This window comes from Dipteris shenzhenensis, chromosome 25 (genome assembly GCF_047967505.1).
Source record: "Dipteris shenzhenensis isolate YYH24624 ecotype China chromosome 25, Dip_SZ_1.0, whole genome shotgun sequence".
Taxonomy (NCBI): domain Eukaryota; kingdom Viridiplantae; phylum Streptophyta; class Polypodiopsida; order Gleicheniales; family Dipteridaceae; genus Dipteris; species Dipteris shenzhenensis.
Window position 1 is genome coordinate 6,095,860 of NC_141620.1, and position 7,496 is coordinate 6,103,355.

The window sequence follows — 7,496 nt, forward strand, 5'->3', positions numbered from 1 at the left end:
AATCTGTAGCAATGTGGTCTATTTTGTCGTAATCATGAAACTTTGCCATAATCATGACACTTTATTTGGTTCTCGTTGGTGATTTTTGCTCGTCATAAGACTAATGTCTTAGTTGAGTTTGATTGTTCTTATTTTGTCTAGGCTTGGACTAAGAACTTCCACATTGCTATGCATTCTTTTGAAGCTTATCACCTTTGAACTACAAATGATCCATATTTGCCACCAAAGCACCCTGCTTACATAATCCTTTTCTATGACCCTCCTCTTGGATCAATAGGCTTGTTAGTTCATTAGACTTGATAGCATGCCATAGTAATCACTACCACCCTAAGGCTCTCAAAGGATGGGAGTAGACTTGGGTCTTCTATTTCAAATCCATTCTCACTTAGTTTGCCCTTGAGGACCTTCATGTGTTTATATAGTCTGTCACTACATCACCATCTCTCATTTTGAGATTTGTCAGCTGTATCTTCAAATTGAGATGTCTGATGAATGTCTTGCACTCATAATTAGACACTAGCATAGTCCATACATGAGATGCTTTTGTCAAATGCATCAGTTGGGAAAACACTATATCTTTAGACATGTTGTAAAGATGTCTATAGATTTGGCATATTCAAATCATAGGCATCCTTTTCTACTTGTGTGGCATTTTGTGCTGGAGCACACAAACTTCCATCAAGCAAGTACCTATAAATTTTGTCCCATAAAGAGATTCTTTATTCAACATCTCTAGTTGTGGAGGATATTCCCATCAAACATTAGAGTGTCTTGCACACAAAATTCTTCTGCTAATGTCATATTGATGCTGACTCAAGCAATTGGACATTGCAGAAGTATGTCTTGTGCACACAAAATTCTTGTACTTATGGCATCTTGATGATGACACAAGAATTTGGATTGCACAAGTATTTCTTGTGCACACTAACAAGAAGTCCAATAATGTCATTGCCCACCAAGTTGCTCAAAAATGCTAATTAAGCAATCCACAATCTAGATGGAGATTAGCTCTTCAAATGGTTTGGAAAGCGTTGGATTCCAAGCTATGGACAAAAAGTTATACCCTCTCAAAGTTTGACGCAAATGAGGTGTCCAGAAAGAAATGCCAAATGGCCTTAAGAGACCTCCCCCTTTAGAGAATTTTCCAAAAAAGATAAGTCAACAACAAAAAACTTGGGGAGTTCTTACTTTACGAGATGAGGTCCTTGATTTTCTACTTTTGGGGGTGAGTTGAGATCCTTTACCATGGCTGAAAGAATCAACCTTTACACAAGGTATGCCCTCCTTCTATGGAAGTCACCCATGCATCTCTTTGTCCGTACGATTCTCCTCAGAGCCGCCATCACGTAGTCTTCTCAACCATAGCCACTGGTCTCTGCTCTATTACAATTCACTCTTGCAGACCTTTGTTTACCAGCTCAAGCAAACCTTCACATGCTTCACCTTCCATCAAGTCTCTTTAGCTCCTCTGCTCTCTGTTCATAGCTTCAATCTTCTTGCAAGCTCTTCTTGAGTAGTCCCTTTCATGTTGTTTCATTTGGTCTTCATAGAGATCCTCTTCTCTATCACTCAGATCCTACATAGCCTTCAAAAAATTTCTTTGCTTGGCTTGCTTCTTCTTCTATGCAACCTTCTTTCAGATATCTCCTTGGCCTTCAAAGAATGGTCTTAAGGGAGTCGCACACTACTTAAGCACTCTCTAATTTTGATAAGGTTGCATGTGACTAGATCCATGGTAGATGAGGACATCCTTGAACTTCAAAAATAAGAAATTTGAGGATATATCTGAGACTCGATCGTCAACTCTTGATGAAGATTAAAAATATGTCTCCCTCAAAAATCGAGACCCTTTCACACAAGCTTTCAAGAACTCCCAATCAACCTTATCAACCTGAGGACATCTCTCACAAGAAAATTCAAAACTAAAACAATAAAGGAAGAGAGACACATTCCCACTAGGACACAATCTAGTCCCACACATTGAAAATCACTTACTTTCAAATATTTGACACTCAACTCTAGCCCACACACTCAACTATAGAGGGAGGACACATAGTCAAGAGAGGGAGGGACCGACACTGAGTCCAAGGAGATTGGAGAAACCATACAGGGAATCAACATAGCTAGGGGAGGGAGCAACACACACAATCAGGAGAAAGAAAGAAAGAAAGAAATTTTGTTAGAGTCTCCGGAAGACCGATGGGTCTATGAGACTCAAAGAAAACCTTATACAAATCACAGTAAGGGTGGAGCTACTGAAGTGAGCATCATTACCCGTGCTGAATTCTAAGTCTGATCATACATAATCAAATACATCTGGAAAAGAAAAGGACTGGAGCGGAGCGGAATCCTCCATATGTCATGTCGCCCTGGTTGGTGCATAGCTGGTGATGGGGCGCTGGCGCCCATCAAGGGGTGCCGTGCGCCTCGGTCTCTTGGGCAAGGCTCGACGCAAGACCAGAGCCACCATGACTCCCGTGGGATGTATCCCGGGTCTAAACAATGAGTCTAAACAATGACGAGAGGTCCCCCAGAGTGATCTGTGTCCCCTCGATGTCTCGTCTATCGTGCTACGATCGTCGGGTCAGGGTCTCTGTCACGTTTGCAGCTAGAGACTAGACGATCAATGTCACTCGATGAGAACAACTCTGTGATCCTGATCTAAGAGGTGTCTGATGATGTGGCCAAGCCCCGTCGCCTGAGTAAGTACTCTCTATGTCGAACCCCCTTATGAATGAAGGTCACGAGGCATCTCTGATCTGGGTAGGCGAGGAATCTGAAAAGGAGCCCGGAGCTGTCTCTAAAGAGGCAATGGTAGCAACCTCGGATCTCCTCCGACTCAACCTCCTGACAGTCGCACAATATGCATAAGCGATGCTCCCTAGGAATCCCCTCTGCTCTACCGCTCTCTATGCGGAGGCGATGTGATGATACCCGAAACTGTCCAATGCAGATCCGTAGTGAGTGAGACATATGAAGCTCAGTGTACCCCGGTGGTGTGATGAATCCTTCCTCCCAAATACAAAGACCGTAATCTTTGTAGAAACTCGGCTTCACTGGAAGCTCCCTTGGCTCCAACCAGGTCCTAAAGGTGTGTAGCTATAGAAGATCCTCTAGAATGACCTAGTTGGTGTGTGGCCCGATTGGGATGGTGGGTGGGAGTACCAGAGGGGCATCTAAACTATACTGAAAAGGAGGTATCCTATCGATGTGGAACCCTAGTCTCACAAACCATCTGTGAGTCCGTGCATACCAGCATCGCTCGTCTCCCTCTGCTGCCAACCTCATGGAGGAATCGAGAGCCAACCATGGAAACCTCTGTCTCCCTGATGTGCAATCCCCATATGATGTAACCCGATGTAGATATGTGATGGTCTGAAAGGCTGCATCTAGCTAGAGTGGAGAAGCACCAAACTCGGCATGAATGATGTGATGTGGTACAGACAGTTTCCCCTGGATCATCCGTGAGAGCATGAGGATCTGTAGGCGCTCCACCCGTGTCCACTCTATCTCTGACATGTCAAGCCCCCAACAAGGATTGCCATACATACTAGCTGGTCGGGGACCAAGGAGTCGAAGAGAAGAGCCTTGGTCCGAGGGTCCTGGAAGTGGGAGTGGAAGCATTGTCTCTCTAGCCAAGCCAATGAGACGTATCTCCTGCTCAATCTGGCTTGCATCGTTGGTCTCATCGTGAAGATCGGGCCGGAGAACATGACCCCCAAGTAAATGTATGAGGATACGATCTCAACTGGTGACCCACCGAAAGTAAAAGTAAACTGCTTTCATTGCATGTTTGCTCGAGAGGTGTTAAAGATCATGACCTTAGTCTTGCCAAGGTTGACCTCCAAATCATGGGATAAACAAAAAGCTTGCAGTGCATCCAAGTGTCGCTAGAGCCCCTCGGGTGTGGACAACAAGAGTGCCACATCATCTGCATAAAAAAGGATCCTGATGATGATCCTGACAAGTGAGCAACCAATCCTTCCAAACGCTCCATGAAAGTCTCAAGCTCATCGATGTGTGGAGCGTCCAAGTGCGAGGGAAGCTAAGGCAAACAGCGTCATTGAATAGCTTTGCTAGAATTGGGGCTAATGTATCGATCCCATATGCGATAAACTCAATGCATAGCTCCTCGTGATCCTTGCCTTGTGGATGGGGGTGATGGTGTTGAGTGTCCAAGTGCAAGGGAAGCCAAGGCAAATAGCATCATTGAATAGCTTTGCTAGGATCGGGGCTAACTTGTCGATCCCATATGCAATAAACTCAGTGCATAGCCCCTCGTGATCCTTAGCTCAACCGTTGTGCAGTTTCAATGTCGCGTCCTTAACTCCCCCCTGGTGAACAACGTGCAAGTGGTAGGGCGAGGTGTGTATGACATCTGGAGTGGGCTAGTGTGGGACATCATAAAGATGGTGTGCATACATGTGCCAGACTGTCGTGTCAATGAGGGGTGATGGAGACCTACGCTCAAGGAATCTCCACCAAAAATCCTTAGAGTTGCTGTTGTACAAGATGTGCAACAGCTCCTCATTTCGATAAAGAAATGCCTGCTTCGTCCGACGTACGAGACATCGATACTTACGTACCGTGTCTGGTGTGTTCGGGAGGTGACATTTGATTTCAAGTCGGAGTTGTTGACGATAAGCCTTGCACTCCGCATCGTATCAATTGTTGCAAGGTACAAAACCAAGAGATGGTGGTCTAGTGGATCGTGTGGTGTGGGTAAAGATTTGGAGGACAGCCTCGTGGAGTGTGCAACTAATCAGGGCAACACGGTCCTCTATGAGTGGTATGTGATCGATGTAGGTTAGGAGTGTTTAGACGTCCAAAGTAGGCCGATGAGAGACTGTGATCAAAGTGTATGTCGTGGTAGGTGTCGTGCTTCCTATGTGGTGTGGTGTGGCTAAGCATGGGGTGGCGATAGTGAAGAATAGGTATGTGTGATCAGCTCCTGGAGGGAGTGGTGCTACGGTGATACATAAAGTGAAGGTACAGGATCCCATGATGTAATCTACTACACTAGTGCCCCCCATGTGGGAAGCAAGTAAAACCACCTGAGGAGGAATATAGATCAAGCCCATTGTAGATGATGAGATCATGCATCCTACCCAGATCAAGGAGCATGTATCCATATGGTGTAACATGCCCATGTCGGTCCAATGAGGTCCTGGTCATACCTGCTCTGTCTAGGTCCATGTCTGGTAGCATGATAGAGTCGTCTCGAAAGTCCAAGACTGGTGCCTGGCACATGCTCGTCCTGGCGTTGAAGTCCTTAATAAGGAGAACTTCCCCGCAGACTGAAAGGTCTAGGATATCCTGATGTAAGGGTGCATATGGCGATGTCTCACCCTCTCGTGCCACTCTGCCGAAGTGGGATGTGTCTAGCGAAAAGTAGCATATTGCTATGAAAAGGTCACGAGTATCTGTGTGTCGGATCCGGATCCACATGAATCGAGAGTGTGCATCCTTCCTCTCAATGGAGATGGCTCCAACGAGAAAAGAGTTGTACAATACTATGACCCCGTCTGATCCTTGGACTCCCCCTGTATCCTCATCTCATCCCTGAAGGCTGACTCCCATGTGTAGCCACTGACTATCGATAGTGGACGCTTTAGGCTTTGGTGTGTCTCCGTGTAAAAGACTGTCTCGTCCTGTATAAGACTCCGAGAAGTTTCCTGAGTCTGACCATAAGGTACCATTACAGTTCCAAATGGTGCAATCTAGGGTCTTGGAAACCTGAGTCTCATAGGCTCCGTTCCCCTAGGGAGTATGGGTGGGAGCTCGACGGGTGCCGATCAACAACCTACCATCTCGGACCACATCCCATTTTTCCTCCTTGCGGGCAACATTCCGCTGCTACAGAAGAACTCGTCACTCCTCAATCTATAGTGGTGTCAAATCCTCGTCCATGGACAAGGTGGGATGCTCGTAGAGCGGCTCGACGTCGGAGTGTCGCTAATCGAGCATGTGAATCTCTTAAGCGAATGACTAGGGACTGCTCTCGGTTGGGATCTCTCCCAACACGCCATGCTCCCTCTATGCCATGGTCAGGGACCCCCATGGTGGTGGTCACAAAGGTGATCGCCTCCTCCATGGGCGTCGTAGTGGTACTGGTGCTATCTCGCGTGATCTCTCGTATCCGAATGTTGAGGGCCTTCAAAGCCCTCTGCTGTTGCTCTTGTATGGCGACTGAAATGGTTGCCTTTGCGGGCTCTCGTTTCGCCACGTCCACCCATCTAGTCGTCTCTGCTATAACCGACTATATCGTGGCTATTTGTGCCTCCATCTCTGTGACTGGGGCCCCTCCAGGCGTTGCTCTAAGGATCTCGAGCTTCTCTCGAAGCTGTGTGATGTCGTGTCTGAGTCCCTCGATAAGAGTGCCTTGCTCGTGTATAATGCGGACTTGCTCCTGGGTGTATCGGGACTGCTCCTGGATGTAATGTGTCAACTCTGCCTGACATGCCCGAATGCTGTGTATCTCAGCCAATAGGGAGTCCCAAGCATCTGGTGGGGACCTAAGATGTCCTGGTCCAGGTGGGAACTGGATCTCGAGAGGGGTTGGAATGAAGGTGGGCTGCTGAGGTTGTACTGAGGGTGGGGACAGCATGATCTGGGCTACTGAGGTTGTATTTGAGGGAAGGACTGACGCACGATCAATGATAGAATTTGAGAGTTAAAAATAGAATATTAACACAAAAAACAAGATCCTCAACTCACACGTTCCAAAGAAGGAAACTGTAGTAAAGAGAGGGGACTGACATAATAGGATCAATCACTTATTGAACCCTCTACTTTGATGCCATGTTAAAGTGAACACATTGCTACCCACAGAATGAAGAGGGAGGAAAGAGACACAACCTATTAGCTATACAAAATATACACTCTTCCCTATACTAACAAAATTAACATAACACAATATATACAAAACAATAATGTGGGTTGTCCTACACTCATAAGGACTATTCATACCCAAACTTACGTCCCCTAGAGTTCTCTATGTTCTAACCATCTACCCTATGTGTACAAGACGTATATACACATACGTCCCATCATATGTACATAGATGATGACGATTCTAATGACCCATACTTAAACATAGCTGAGGTTAGATTACATAAGCACATTTTTAAATTTTTGTCCTATTTTAGTACATTTTTCTTTTCCATCGAGTTAAAAATGATATTGTGTGCACACTTGTTTGGTAAAGGTTGAAGTTTATGACATGCCAAGTTTGGAATCCTAATTACCATGGGGTAATTTGATATGGGTATTTGGTGGCTCATTGCAAATTGTAAGCCCGTTCAATCTGCTACAATGGTGATGTTTTGATTGTGGCTCTGGAGCTGCAAGCAGAAAGGTAAGACCAAGATGACTGCACATTGACGCAGAAAGCCTGCAAAGTTTGGTTTATCTTGACAGGAGTGTTCTTAGTGATTGTCTTGCTTCACTGCCTACGATGGAAGCTAATTCGCTTAGCTAGCAGAGATGCTCCCTCT